The sequence below is a fragment of the Mesoplodon densirostris genome, chromosome 9 (assembly GCF_025265405.1).
Source record: "Mesoplodon densirostris isolate mMesDen1 chromosome 9, mMesDen1 primary haplotype, whole genome shotgun sequence".
NCBI classification, from domain to species: Eukaryota; Metazoa; Chordata; class Mammalia; order Artiodactyla; family Ziphiidae; genus Mesoplodon; species Mesoplodon densirostris.
This window is the reverse complement of record NC_082669.1, coordinates 51,851,274-51,867,149: the sequence shown is the minus strand read 5'-3', so window position 1 is coordinate 51,867,149 and position 15,876 is coordinate 51,851,274. Positions and strand designations below refer to the sequence as shown.

Sequence of the window (15,876 nt, the reverse complement as noted above, 5' to 3'; positions counted from 1 at the left end):
ATTGCCAAAAAAAAAAAAGTATTGGTATCCAAAAAACAAACCTCACTATAACTTAAAAATGAAATTAACCAGTGAGATGACCTTGGATGAGCTCTCTTTTGGAGTAATTTTTTTAAATGTACACCTATAAAAGACATGTTCAAATACATGTACAAGAAACATACAGAATGGGAAATACACAACATGCAGAATCCAAGTAGAAATTGTTTTTATAAAATTAGCATCCTGTTTTCCATGTATTATTACATGCCTCTGCTGGTTGGATTAATAGGACTTTAAGAAATATAAATGTTAAGGTTGAGTTTAATTTAGTTTTGATTTCTTGTTTGTTCTGATGTGTCAAACTTGGAAAAGTAGGGATTGCTCTGCCTAAGTATGATTTCCCCTTCCTAGCTGGGTAATATAGCTTCACCAGTCAGACTTCAGGAATATGTCTGGTATTCCCCGAGCCTTTTTACAGTTGCAACAGCTGATGCTACTGAATTATTTTAGCAAATGATAGAATGTTTACTTGTAGAAGAAAGAATGGTGTAATGGAAAGAGCATGGACTTGGATTCAATCCTAGTTCGAATTCTTACTCCTGCACATTTGCACAGCCTACTTAATCTCTTCATCCTTAGTTTTTGCATGTATGAAGTGGCTATACATAATGAATACCTACTGCACAAAATTTTTGCGAGGATTAAATGAAATCAAGTATGTAAAATGCATAAGAAAATGTCTTTCACAAAGTGTGCACTTAATAAATGTATTGGGTTTTTTTTGTTAAGTTTATAAAAAATATGGTTTCTGGAATCTCCTGGCCCTTGCATCCAATGTGCATCCATTATTTTTCTCATCTAAAAAGATTAACATTTATTTTTCATCACAGAAAATGAGATTTTCACCATATATAATATTATTTATGTTTAAAAATATTAAAAAATTTAAAAATCAAGGCATAATTCATATCAGTATTTGTTACTCTGTTTCTCAAGATGTCTTTTCTAAGTGACAACTTCTTAGAGGATTAACTCTTTTAATTAATGAGCCTAACATTTAGAACCAAAATTTTTAGGTAAAGTGATTTTCAGGATTGTCAAGTGAAAAGAATGTAACTATGAGTAATCACAGATTTGAAATTCTATATTCATTTATCTGAAATAAGCTTGATTGACGACAGAGTTACTGTTGTTTGATGCTTTAATTTTTTTCATCTCTGATATTGATGTTTTATTTCATATAAAACGGCACTGTGGTAGAACATTTGCTCTTCTTTCTGTCGTAATAGACTTGCTTTAAACTAAACCCATCAAAGTGCTATACATTCAAATGCAATCATGTTAAAGTAATAATTCTCAGTGTATTTGAAAAGACGTGCACAGAAATATTTATTGTAAAGCACATGGCTTTTACAGTGCGTGCACTAGGCTGTTTTTGCTTGGTCTGTATTTATGTCTGTGTATCTACATTCCTGTTGAAATCTGAAAGGGGTGCTGTACATTTAAGTATTCAGTTTAGTCACATCAATGTGCATTTCTGTTTAAGTATCTGTGTAGAATTGGATTAGAAGCAACACAATCAGATTTGGCTGGTGAGTCAAAATGAAATGTATATAAATTCACTTTCTTACAAGTAAGTTGCTCTAAAATCAAAGTAGGAGAATAAATGTAGTATGAAATGTTACGCAAAATACAGGCACAGCATAATTAGCAAAGGTTAGTAGAAATGCTATTTGTTAAAACCTGAAGTGTAACAGTCAATTTCCTCACTACAGGAAATAGCAAAGCAGTTAACAAACATCATCTGTCAAAAACAATGTTAAGGCAGGGCTTCCCTGGTGGTGCAGTGGTTGGGAGTCCTCCTGCCGATGCAGGGCACACGGGTTCGTGCCCCGGTCTGGGAAGATCCCACATGCCGTGGAGCGGCTGGCCCCGTGAGCTATGGCTGCTGAGCCTGCGCGTCCGGAGCCTGTGCCCGCAAATGGGAGAGGCCACAGAAGTGAGAGGCCTGCGTACCGCAAAAAAAACCAAAAAACAAACAAACAAAAAACACAACAGTGTTAAGGCAGGTTAAAACCACAAATATACAAAGTTTATAAGTTGTAAAACTGAATGCATTTGATTTTAATATCTTTTACAAATTTTTTAAATGTTATACCAATTGATTTATTTTAATAAAATTTCCAAAATCATGTTAATACTTCCTTTATCTATGGGCTGATAAAATATTTTAGATGTGGGATTTTCCTACTTTGGACAAAGTGATTCTACTGAAGGAAGAATCCACTCATAATTAAAACTGGGGAAAGTAAGTTATTTTTTTCCATTCTGCACTTTCTTAAAATTATTGTGGTAAAATATATATAACATAAAATTTTCCATTTTAACCATTTTAAATGTACAATTTATTGGTATTAATTACATCTACAATGTTGTGAAACCATCACCACTGTCTATTTCCAAAACTCTTTCATCACCCTAAACAGAAACTATATTTTTTAATAAAATCTTTATTGAGATATAATTCATATACTATAACATTAACTTACTTAAAGTGTACAATTCGGTGGCTTTTAACATATTCACAGAGTTGAGCACTCGTTGTGTAGTTTTGTTTTTTTTTTTTTTTTTTTTGCGGTACGCGGGCCTCTCACTGTCGTGGCCTCTCCCGTTGCAGAGCACAGGCTCCGGACGCGCAGGCTCAGCGGCCATGGCTCACGGGCCCAGCCGCTCCATGGCATGTGGGATCTTCCCAGACCAGGGCCCGAACCCGTGTCCCCTGCATCGGCAGGTGGACTCTCAACCACTCCGCCACCAGGGAAGCCCTCATTGTGTAGTTTTACAGGCAACTCTAGAACCTTTTCATCACTTCAGAAAGAAACTCTGTACCCAGTAGCAGTTACTTTTCATTTTCCCTAAACTTTTTGACTCTATAGATTTCCATTTTCTGGACATTTCACATAGTGAAATCATACAATATATTTGATCTTTTCTGACTGGCTTATTTTACTTCTTTTGTGGCTGGGTCCTTTACTTCTTTTACTTTTCAAGGTTCATCCACGTTGGAACATGTATTATTATTCCATTCTTTTTTTATTGCCGAATAATATTCCATTGTATGGCTATACCATATTTTGTTTATTCATTCATCAGTTAATAGACATTCGGATTATATCTACTTTTTGGCTAATATTAATAATGCTGCTGTGAATATTTGTGTACAGGTTTTTGAGTTTATATGTTTTCATTTCTCTTGGGTATATACCAAGGAGTGGAATTGCCGGGTCATCTGGTAACTCTATGTTTAATCATTTGAAAACCTACAGACTGTTTTGCGAAGGGACTGGCCCATTTTACAGTCCTAAGTGCAGTGTGTGCAATTTCTCAATATCCTGGCCAATACTAATTGTTACTGTCTCTCTGTTTTTTCTTGTTTAATTAATTTTTATTGGAGTATACTTGCTTTACAGTGTTGTGTTAGTTTCTGCTGTACAGCAAAGTGAATCAGCTATACATATGCATATATCCCTTCTTTTTTGGATTTCCATCCTGTTTAGGTCACCACAGAGCATCGAGTAGAGTTCCCTGTACTATACAGTAGGTTCTCATTAGTAATCTATTTTATACATAATACTGTATATATGTCAATCCCAATCTCCCAATTCATCCTGTCCCCCCTTCTCCCCCTGTTATCCATACGTCCGTTCTGTATGTCTGTGTCTGTATTTCTGCTTTGCAAATAAGTTCATCTGTATCATTTTTCTAGATTCCACATATAAGCAATGTATACGATATTTGTTTTCCTCTTTCTGACTTACTTCACTCTGTATGACAGCCTCTAGGTCCATCTGCATCTCTACAAATGACCCAATTTTGTTCCTTTTTATGGCTGAGTAATATTCTATTGTATATATGTACCACATCTTCTTTATGCATTCTTCTGTTGATGGACATTTAGGTTGCTTCCATGCCCTGGCTATTGTAAATAGTGCTGCAGTGAACATTGGGGTGCATGTATCTTTTTGAATTATGGTTTTCTCTGAGTATATGCTCAGGAGTGGGATTGCTGGATCATATGGTAGTTTTGTTTTTAGTTTTTCGGGTTTTTTTTTTTTTGCGGTACGCGGGCCTCTCACTGTTGTGGCCTCTCCCGTTGCGAAGCACAGGCTCCAGACGCGCAGGCTCAGCGGCCATGGCTCACGGGCGCAGCCGCTCTGCGGCATGTGGGATCTTCCCAGACCGGGGCATGAACCCGTGTCCCCTGCATCGGCAGGCAGACTCTCAACCACTGCACCACCAGGGAAGCCCGTTTTTAGTTTTTTAAGGAGCCTCCATACTGTTCTCCATAGTGGCTGTATCAATTTACATTCCCACCAACAGTTGTAGGAGGGTTCCCTTTTCTCCACACCCTCTCCAGCATTTATTGTTCGTGGATTTTTTGATGGTGACCATTCTGACCGGTGTGAGGTGATACCTCATTGTAGTTTTGTTTTGCATTTCTCTAATAATTAGTGATGTTGAGCATCTTTTCCTGTGTTTGTTGGCCATCTGTATGTCTTCTTTGGAGAAATGTTTATTTAGGTCTTCTGCCCATTTTTTGATTGGGTTGTTTGTTTCTTTTTTGATATTGAGCTGAATGAGCTGCTTGTATATTTTAGAGACTAATCCCTTGTCAGTTGCTTCGTTTGCAAATATTTTCTCCCATTTTGAGGGTTGTCTTTTCATCTTGTTTATTGTTTCCTTTGCTGTGCAAAAGCTTTTAAGTTTAATTAGGTCCCATTTGTTTATTTTTGTTTTTATTTCCATTACTCTAGGAGGTGGGTCAAAAAAGATCTTGCTTGTCTGTCTTTTTGATTGTAGTCATCCTAGTGGATATGGTGTAGTATCTTATTATGGCTTTGATTTGCATTTACCTGACGGCAAATGATGTTGAGCATTTTTTCATGTGCTTTTTGGCCATTTGTATATTTTCGTTGGACCAATGATTATTCAGATTTTTTCCTTATTTTTAACTTGGGTATTTATGTTTTTATTATTGAGTTATAAGAGTTCTTTATATATTCTAGATACAAGTCTATCAGATATATGATTTGCAATTATTTTTTCCCATTCTGTAGGTTGTCTCATAAATCTCTTTTTGAGATTCTACTGCTTCTTCTTTCTGATTTCTAATTACATTGTGATGTTATTTTGAGAAATTCTGTTCTCCTTATGGGATGTACATATCAGTGACAAACTGAGAAAGGTTATACTTTTATTACTCTGTGCCAAGAAAGTTCATTTTCTAATCCTGTACTCTGTGCTGTAGCATTCAGGAAGCATTTATTTTGGTCCCTGCTTATGTGCTGTACACTGGAACCAACCTCTGGGGCTATAAGGTGGAACTCATTCATGGTAAGCCTACAGTCCAGTGGACAGGTCAGAAAAAGTTACGTTGTCAGGAAAAGCACTGTATCTTTACAAAGCAAGGAGAGTTTATTTTATGAGATTTATGATATAAACTTACAAGTAGTGGAAGGAGACTTGAAAATCACTGAGTCTATTTTACTTAATGATGTGTAAAACTAGTCTAGTGCAGTGATTTCCAACAAACGGTCTGTTTCCCCACATTTTCCACTGCCCCTCATCAGAGCTCCTGCTCAGTCTCTCTGAGCCCTGGAAGCTGATCATGTGGGCACATTATTTTTGTCATTTCCCAGGCTGTTATTCTCTCCTCTTACTCAAGTCTTATCTAGAATCCAAGGCCTACCTTAAGGCCCCTCATGACTGGTACGTTTATGATAACTGATGATCTTTTCTTTCTCTGATTAGTATAGTACTTTTGAACTTTGTGTCTTAACTAATAGTCTCATGTTTGAATGCTTAGTTGCCCTCATAGCTTAATTGTACCATAGAGTTCAGACCATTTATTTCTTTGGGACACTACTCATGGAACTGGATGGAAGAAACATGATAAAAGCAAGAGTTTCTGTTCTAACTTGGTAAAATCATTTGGAAAAGTGATGGAGGGAAACATTCTCTGGGCAAAATCAGATAGCAATGAGTTAGCATATGCCTTAGCTGACATAGTTAATTAAACAAGCTGTTATGTTGAGTTGAAGACAAGGAAAATATACAGTCAGTTATATTTGAGGCTATTTAGCATGTTTCTTTTTTCTACCCCCAGATTTTTCATGGGATATGCAGTTTTAGTAGGTTAACTTGGAGCTCTCATATGTTTAAAGTTTTCCATTTCACACATGTTGTCCAAATATGTGCACATAGTTTTTGCTTTTGCTACCAGCCTAATAAAAGCCTCTTGTGAATGCTTATCACCTTGTAAAGTAGTTACCAGAGCTACAGTAAAATTTGCCTGCAAGTGAAAAGGCTTTGACTTCCCTAGAGGGAGAATAAAAAACATATGAGACAAATAGCAGCAACTGAAATTATCTGGTGTAGAAAGTGGCAGAATGCCAACCAAATGCTCTGTCCCTAAAATGTTTTAAATTTTTATCTCAGCTCACTAAAAAGACCACCTTGTTTAAAGAACTTCAAACACAAACTTGGAAATGTCTCATTATTTTGGTACAATTTACACAAACAGTCCCCTTTTTTTTATTGCTATCTTCAGGGGTTAAGGTCCTGTAGATTTAAAAGAATTTTTTAAAGATGTTTATATCCCTTCTTAAAAATGGAGTGTTTGTATATGTGTGTTGTGTGTGTGTAAATTATTACTGAAAGTTATTGCCATGTTTTTGATACTTCATATATCTAATTAGAAATGGTGTTGATCGTTCAGTAGGCAAAGTGGCCTTCAAGTGCATGGTGAGAAATAGTAATGAGATACCTTCACTAGCCTGTAGGCCATGAGGACTCTTTTCCTAAATAATAGAGATGCAAGGGGTTGATAAATCCTACTGTTGTTTTGGAGTTGCCTTGGGAGGATATTATGTAGTGATGTTTTGATGTCTGTCCTAGGGCAGAGGACAACTCTAGCCTTGCTTTGCTCAGAAGTATTGATATTTTTTTTGAAGTTATCATTTAGAAAAGTCACTCACCCTTTTTCCTTTATAACTCTTAAAATTCTTTTAAAAGTCCTAGTCCTAGAAAGCCCAGTTATTGTTTAATACATTTTATTTAATTAATAATCACTCTTATTTTTTCTACAATTATTAATACTCTTCCATTTGTTGAATACTTTGTCTTATAGAGCATTTCATACATGCTACTTTATTTGATCCTTTCAGAAATCCCTAGAACAAGGCAGAGCAAATGCTTTTATCCTGGTTTATGGATGAGGAAAACTGAGGCTCAAAAACATCCAGTGACTTGGAAAGGTCACCACGTAGTAGTAGATCAGGGATTTTTTTCCACGGCTCTACAGTGTTACTCAGAAAGCTTCAAATCTTGGGTTATTGTGATACTTAGCAATTATGAAATATATTTTTGCTCAGAAATAAAAAAATTCTTTTAACCAATTGAAACTGCCAGAAAGGCTGCCAGGGTAGTAACTCAAAACAGAATGGAGACCGAAGGTTTTGGTCCTTTCATGTGAAGCACTGAGCCCACTAGGTCAAGGTTTTGAGAAATGGGAAATCTTCATTGTTGCTTTCTGAGTTTCTCTCTGAAACTGTTTCTCTCTATAACTGAAAATTCAGCTGTCATTATTTTCAGTTTAACAGTTAATTTTCCTTGAAGGAAAAGGAAAGTTTGCTGTGTTCTTGGAAGAAAGTACAGAAATTAAATCTGAATCATTAAATTATTAGAGAATGTGCTGTTTCTGGGCCCAAAAATAGGAAAACAAAGTATAATCATCTAATAAGTCATTATATGTTTTATTGTATGCATTATGTTTTATTTTATATATAAAATTAAATATTTTATTTTATTTATGTTTTATTATATACTTGTTTATGTCATAAGGTGAAACCAAATTCTGTTCCATGAATTCGAACATAATATAAATTCAGTACCTATTTATAAAATATAGACTTATAGAAATATTATGGAACTAATGATGACATTTTGATATTGCTGCTGCTACAGAACTAGATGACCAATCCCAGAATTGCAATATGAATTAATCACTCAATCTCGTTAGAGCTGCTATAAATTTTTTTAAAGGGAGCAGGTGAGATAGGACTTATCTTTGCCTTGGATTTATATTTATAGCAAAGTAATCAGCATTGTGCTGTGGTGGTATATTAATAATACAGTCATAATGCTGATGCACCTGTTTACCAAAGTTTGTGAAATATATTTTACCTTTTCATAGCTGTTCAAATGCTATATATCATGTTGCTCTTCTGAAAATGGTAGTACATTTTAATATATGTTTAAGTTTTTAAAATTATTTTTAAAATTAAAAATTTAGGGAGAAGAATTATAATATTTATTAATACAGTAATACTTTGGGATTTAGCTCTGTCAGCCTAGAACCAGGCATGGCCATCAATGAATTTAACACCCAACTTCCTACACTCCAGATACCCCTTTGCATCCCATTTTATCGCTGTGCTAGAGACGTCCCATCATATGAGATTTTCCTCCATCCTTGGCTCCTCTTAAGTCAGTGTGATTACATTAATTTCTATATTTGCTTTGTTTTGTTTTGTTTTTTTTTTCAAAAATTTCCCTCGCTAGCGCTTCTGAAAGTTCTAGCCTATAGCCTTTCCATTCTTGGTGTTGGTATTTTATAATAGATTTGAAGAAAAATTGCATGGGATTCCAAGGAAAATATCTATCAGTTACTTTTTTTGAAGTTAAAATGAATGCTGTAACAATTCCACAATAAATACAGTGAGATTTAATGTGTTAAATGAATTTAAATTGTTTTGACAATTTTTTTCTTGAAGGACTCTTTTCTGGGTTTTTATAATCTCACTTAAGTAAGAATATAAGATGGTTTAATTACTTTCCAGCAGCACACACTCTAACAGCCAACATTCCAGGTTAAAGCTATGTGTCTTCTTTGGGTTTGAACTGTTTCCATTTAATCCAAGGGAAAATATTTGAGGGACATTAGTTGATGCATTTTCCAGAAATGGGAGTCGGTAAGTATTTTTTTCATAGCTTATAGAATATTTAGCAATTTGAGCCTTTAATATTTAATTTTATAACATTCTCAGTACTGGCAGCAAAGGCTTCCTCCAGAAATAGTGAGAAATTATGTGAATTCCCTTCTTGGTATGTTTAGGAGGGCAAGTCATAAATCTTTAGCCTCATATTTTTCTAAAATAAAACCAGGCATATATCTGCTCTGATCTAATATGCAGATGTAATGAAAATATTCACAGAGTAGTATATGTTAAGATTTTGAAAGTTCTCACAAAAGGTGTCATAAACTGAAACTGTTATTATGCAGAAATCTAAGCTGTAATTATTCTTTTCTGTGATAGTTTATCTAAGTTCTGTAAAAACTTTAATAACGTTAAGTACTAATGAAAGGACCTTGTGTGTCACATTTGCATTCATAAATATCCATGAAGGATCTCTTTCACCAATGTTATTCAATCTTAGTCCAGGACAAGGTCAGACATTGATTATGTTTGACAGTTTTAACAAAAGTGAATAGGGAAGATAGATTTTCTTAATTATATTGCTAGAATGGTGAGGGGCAACGATCTTTAATATGTAGTATAATATAGAAAGAGGAATGTTAATGGAGTAGAATAATGGTCAATTACAACAATAATAATAACTACTATTTAATGAGCATCTGCTAGATGCTGGGCCACATAATAGCTCTTTATGTGTGTTTTATATAATGGGATTTTAGCAAATATCTTAAGAAGTTCAGACAGCGTTATACCCATTTGCCCAAATACGGAAAATGAAGTTCCAAGAAATTAAATGATGTGCCTAAAGCTTCCCAGCTAGAGTCCATTTCACATACATGAGACTCTACTAGCCCAAGCTGCTTGTCACTGTTTGATTACCTGTGATCAGAGATAGATAAAGGATTGATAATGTACAAGCTGTTTATTTGGCTCAGAATTGTGTTTGTGCTTTTAAATTTGAATTAACTGTCTTTGGCAGTTTGGAATTAACAACATGAAGGGAGATAGTAAAACACTCAAATTAGTGTGAATATCTTGATTTCAGCTTCTCTGATCACTTCCATTTCATATTACATGTGATTCATATTTTTCTTATATTTAACAAACACGTATGCAGCCCGAGTGTGTATCAGGCGCTACTCTCAGTATTTATGAACACGAATTCATTTAATGCTCACAGCATCTCTGTGGGGTATTATTTTATCCCTGTTTTACAGATGAGGTAACTGAGGCACAGAGAAGTTAAGTGACTTGCTCAAAACCACGGGTAGAAAGTGGCTGAGCTGGGATTTGAACCCAGTCAGTTTGGCTCTTAAGAGTTCGTGTTCTTAACTATGTGTATTTTTCAGATTTGACAGAATTTGGTGAAAGCCATAACTAAAACCTATTGCTGGACTTCCAAGAGTTAGAGGGTAAATGGAGATAATAAATAGTGTCAATAAAATATTTAAGAAGTAATGACCCCCAATAAGAGCTTGGGATTCTCTATGTTAAAAATAAAACTTGAATCATAAAGAGAAACCGAAAACAGCTTTAATTGTGGAAGAAGCCAGTTTTGACTGCTGCTTTATAGATTGTTCAATGTTGTGCAGGCTTCCTTTTGTGTACACAGCTGAGCAGCGTGACTATAATGTCCTCATTACTGTTTCCTATGTTGTACCACTAGTTACATTACTTCCACTAATGAAGTATGGAGCTCTGTGATGACTGTTGCCCGCCCCAACTATATGTGTCTTGGCTTTAGCCTATATAAATGAGTTTTTTTAAATGGATCTATGGGGCAAATGAGACTTTCAGAGTTGTTACATTAAGATAGGGCTAACGTTTCCCGAGCTTTAGAGAGAGAGAGGCTGGATGCATCAATCAAAACAATGGATTGCTGAAACTGAAACTGAAGAAGTTTCTGAAAAACAGTCAGAAATTTTTGGTTAAGATTTAAACTTGTATGAACCTCAACTTCGGCAAAAACTGAGATGAAGCAATTTTAGCTGTGCCAAGTAGGAAGGAAGGTTAGAGTTTGCTGCTCTAAGACCTCCTGGAAGTGTACTTAAGCCTGAAATTGAATATTCACTGTGGAGGTGGAGGGACAGGTGGGGAGAAACACCGAACTCCTTAAGCTAAGGACCTTTGGCTTAAACTGGGTCTTCTGACTCCTCTGTTTACCTGTAATCAGAGGCAAGTTTACCAGAAGCTGATTGACTGGGATTTAGGTTTCAGGGCCCCTTCCTTGCACAGGCCCCCCTCCAAGGCCCTGGGAAGATCTCTAGCTGTGTATTCACAGGGCCATATGGTCTTGCAAAATTTGAAGAATTTTAAGATATTTAAAACACAATTAGTTAAGACTGCTGTCCCTTTTCTGCCCTGACCCTCCTTCCATCACATTTCTTCACATCTTAGATTGCTCTGGAGTGATCACAGGCATTTCTTTTTGGATCTGGCTTAAAGGGAAGTTGAGCTGGGAATATACGACTTTAACTGCAGTTTAAAAGATGTTTCAGGAGTGTTCCAATAAGACAACTGAGAAATTACAGATTCCCAATTTAAACATATATGAAGGGTTACTTCTTTTTTTTTTTTTACCACTACCTTTATTTATTAAAGAACTAAGAAAATTCAGATAATGGAACATAAAACTAAAGCAATAAAAATGGTGAAATAAATAGAAACTATTCTGATGACCAAAAGTATATTGTAAAAAAAAAAATTCAGATTATCCCCAAAGCAGTAATTCATTTGAGAAGAAGAAATTCCAAATAGAATAAATAGGCTTGATGATTGTTTGAAGATCTAGTTAACAAAGAGGGATGAATGATATGAATACATCGGGAAAAGAGTTATGTTTCTTGCTGATTTGTCCACAATATGGAGAAAGTTAACAAAAAACTTCATAATATGTGTCTGCAATCAGCTTTATAGTTAATGAGTGCTTGCAATTTGAAGAATATTTGGGATTAGTTGCCACGTAAGAAACTGAAACACCCTGATGTTTTGCAGCTCACATATGAAACTAACTTTATAGAAGTTTTCCCAAATTTGACAATGATCCTAAAAATTGACTTGAGTTGTGAAGTTAAAGGAACCTTTCCTAGACATATATTTCTAAACAACTATGTTCCTATACCACAATTAGAAGAAACATTTAATTATTCTTTAATTTTATATGTGGAAAATTATAAGATTGTCATTTGTCAAAATGTGGATAGTCAAAAATTTTAGGGAAAAAAGGTATTATAGAGGTTTGCCAGTTGATTAATTAATAAAAATAGGATGATATTTTTCTGGGTTTTGTGATGTTTGTGGTATTTTCAGGTGTTTAAAATTTGTAAATTTTCGTCACCTCTAAAGGCATTTTCACTTTCTTAGATAATTTTGTATTCATAATTTTGTATTCTTCAGAAGGGCTTTAAAAATCGTATAAGCTTCAGATCCCTTACAACTTGCATCTGCCCCTGCCTTTTTAATTTGAAAAAAAAAAAAGTTTATTTTGTGGCAGAAGGCATAAAGTTGAGAAGTAAAAGGCCCATCCCTTGCCCTCACTTCTAAGCCCCAGAAACAGGTTTAACCTTTCCTATATGTTTTCTACAACTGTTAGATCTGCTTTGTCCAATAACGTAGACTCTAGCCACACGTGGCTATGGAGCCCTTGAAATGTGGCTAAGGTACTGAATTTTTAACTTCATTTAAATTTTGTTTAATTCCATTAAAATTGAACTTCAGTGAACTTAAGTTTGAAATGAATACCCAAAATATTTATTAGAAAACTTTTAAGTATGTTTAGAACAATTTGGGTATGAAAATACTTTGACTTTAAATTTTGAGAAATCTGGTGCATGTGTATGCTTGTTTCCACAAATAGGATCATACTCTGTGTATACTGTTCTGCATCTTAGCTGTTAACTATATGTTTTGCACATCTTTCCTTAGCAACTTACAGATTTATCTCATTCATTTATTAGCAGCATAATATTCTATTCTATTTGTGCAACCTTTTTTCACACAGTTGCTGGAGTGATCTTATTTTTTTTTTTTTTTTAGTATAAGTGAGATTGTGTCATTCCTGTGTTCAGAACCCTACACTGGCTTTAAATCTATCTCAAAATAAAATCCCATATCTTTAGTCTGTGCCTAAGGCCTAATTTGTCCTGTTTCCTCACTGCTTTTCTGCTCACTTCCGGGTAGGATAAGCATCTATGCATCTGTAAAGTGGGGATTAAACACAGGTACTTCTTTCTTTTAAAAACCTCTGTCAGAAATAGTAAAGTGAAATCTCTCCACTTACAAAATTGAGTTTCTCACTTATCTGACCACCACCAGCTCCTTTTAAAGCAAAGAAGTCCTGTTTTCCTTCACCAGTAGTGTTCACTAAAGTAAAAGAAACCTTGTTAACCAAAGTAAAAAAATGTTGCAGGCTCCCTCTAATCAAGAGCACATTTAAAGGAGGAAATGGTGGGATGGCAGATAGCTGACGTACACTGTGTCTTAAGAATTTGGTGCTTCTTTATTGCTAGATTAAATTTCAGAATTTGGAGTCTAAATTTTCCCTTTCACATCTGGTGGCACTTTTTTTTAATCAGTGTGCAAAAAGGAGAAAAATCTGTCTGCCTCGTCTCATGCCTGTCACTACAGTCCAGCCTATGCCAGCCTTAAGGAAAAGCCTTTTGCATTGGCAAGGAAACTCCAAAATGGTTTCCAAGCCTATGAAAAGTAAAGGAAAAGTTTTGCAGAAAAATATAAGAATATTTTTAAACTGGAATGGTACAAAGTAACAAAACAATTTAATTAAACAATGAAATGTGAAAACTTGCTGCCCAGTGTGTACATGATTTGAGTGTTCCAGTGCTGCTAGTGTAAGGCAGACTCCTGTGATCTATTTAAAGCTTTACATTTAAGCATGTAAATTTTTGGAGGATTTATGATTATTGACAGCTAAAGGGATTATAACGCATCGTATGGTGATAGTTGTAAACACATGGACTGGCACACATTTATCACTGATAAATGTGTTTTGTGGACAAAATGAATAAACAAGGTTACCATGTTGCTTTCAGTAAGTAGTGTTTGTTAGGGCATTGTGCCCTGGGAGCATGGGGCTAGAGAAATCAGGGGTGAATTAAACAAAAAGAAAGGAATATGAAGTGATGGCAGAGACACAATAAACTCTAAAACTGAGGATACCCTGAAGTAGGACCCTAAAGGGCAAAGACGATTATTGAGAAACGAAAAGATAGCCTTTTGTGCCTAAGACTAGGCAAGTGACGACCCCAGTTTGGCATTGTCAAAACTTTTTAGAGTAAGGCTTGAATGAAATCAGGAATGAGGACAGGTGGTGGATTGCCTTCTGAGAGAAGTTGAAAACTGAAGTGGAAGTGTGTCTGAATTGAGTGTCACTTGAGACTGTTGATGAAGAAAGTGTCAGAAAATCGGACTATTCCTGGCTTATAAATAAAAGGGGCATTAATTGGCTCTTCTGCGCAGACGGTGCATGAGTCAGGCCGACTTTAGGCATGCCCTGATTCGGGTTCTAAAGAAGGCCCAGAATCTTTGGCTTTACATTCCCCGCTGTGTGTAGGCCTGGTCTTCAGACTAGCTGCGCCCCTCTGGTGGCAGGATGGCCACAGCAGCCCTAAGCCTGTCCTTTGATGTATGTGTTGGTCACCATTGTCTCCACACTGGGGGTTGCATTTCCCACTCTTCAGGGTGTCTTTTAATAAACAAGTTTTAAATTTTAATGTTGAATTGATCAATCTTTTCCCCTTTCAGTTAGTACTTTATGGGTCTGTGCAGGTAACCTTTGCCTACCTCAAGTTCAAGACAATATTCCTTTATGTTATCTTTTAGTCAGTACTGTTTTACCAATCATATATAGAATAATAGTCTGCTCAGAATTTCTTTAAAGTTTATGAATGATTCTACTCTGTGACCAGGGTTGAGGATCGCTGGCCTAGATGGTGCTGAGAGTCTTCCTGAGATTCCTGGATGTTGCCACAGCGTGGGGTACCTGCTCACCCCAGAAGAGATGAGCAGTTTGGTAGAACACCTGTGTTGATATATTTGGTGGCAAACTAATATGCATAAAAGCTTTTCATTTTAAATGAATAGGATTTTGCCTTTCTTTGAGAGATGAGTTACTACTTTTATTAAGAGGTGAGTGATGTGAATGTGTTAGTGGTTAGTAAATAGAGAAAAATCAATTATATGTTCAGGGTGTCGTCTTGGATTCTGAGATCTTGAGACACTTCAACTTCAGGACTCCTTGAGCCTTTATTTTTGACATCGTTGCACACATAAGGTATCCAAGATGTGAGAAAATAAAATTATTCCAGATGTTGCACCTTTTTCATTTTTTAGAATGTTTCCATCTAATCCTCTCCCCCAAAGAAAAATTCCCCTTGGAATTGCTTCTGTTATTATTTGTATTTGTTTTTAAACGTTGACAACCATGTGGACATAGTACAGGTGGTTTTGTAAGAGTGAGCTATAAAGTTCTTTGTGCCGTGCTGTAGAAGAGGAAATACTTAAAAATTACCAAAGCAAATCTGCTTTAAAAGTAATTGAACATGTTTTGGAGCCAGATGTAAGTTAGGTAACTTTTTTTTTGAATATGAGTTAACAGATATTTGGTAATTATAATTTTGGATAGACAGAAAGGCAGCAATATACTGATTACATGTCAGACTCTGGCTAGAATCCTCCCTCCACCACTTGGTAGCTGTGTGGCCTTGGCAAGTCCTTTGACTTTTCTGAAATGAACATGATAGTCATTCCTACCTCTTAGGGGCATTGTGTGGATTAAATAGAAAATGCAGAGAATGCAGATAAGGCTCAAAGCTATCAATGCCTGGTACATAGTATGTGC

The 15,876-nt window shown here is 35.6% G+C and overlaps 1 protein-coding gene across 1 annotated transcript in view; it reads left to right on the top strand.

The window, feature by feature from the left end:
- Positions 1-15,876, top strand: part of UMAD1 (UBAP1-MVB12-associated (UMA) domain containing 1) — a 242,066-nt gene that overhangs the window by 102,752 nt on the left and 123,438 nt on the right. The window lies entirely within an intron of this gene.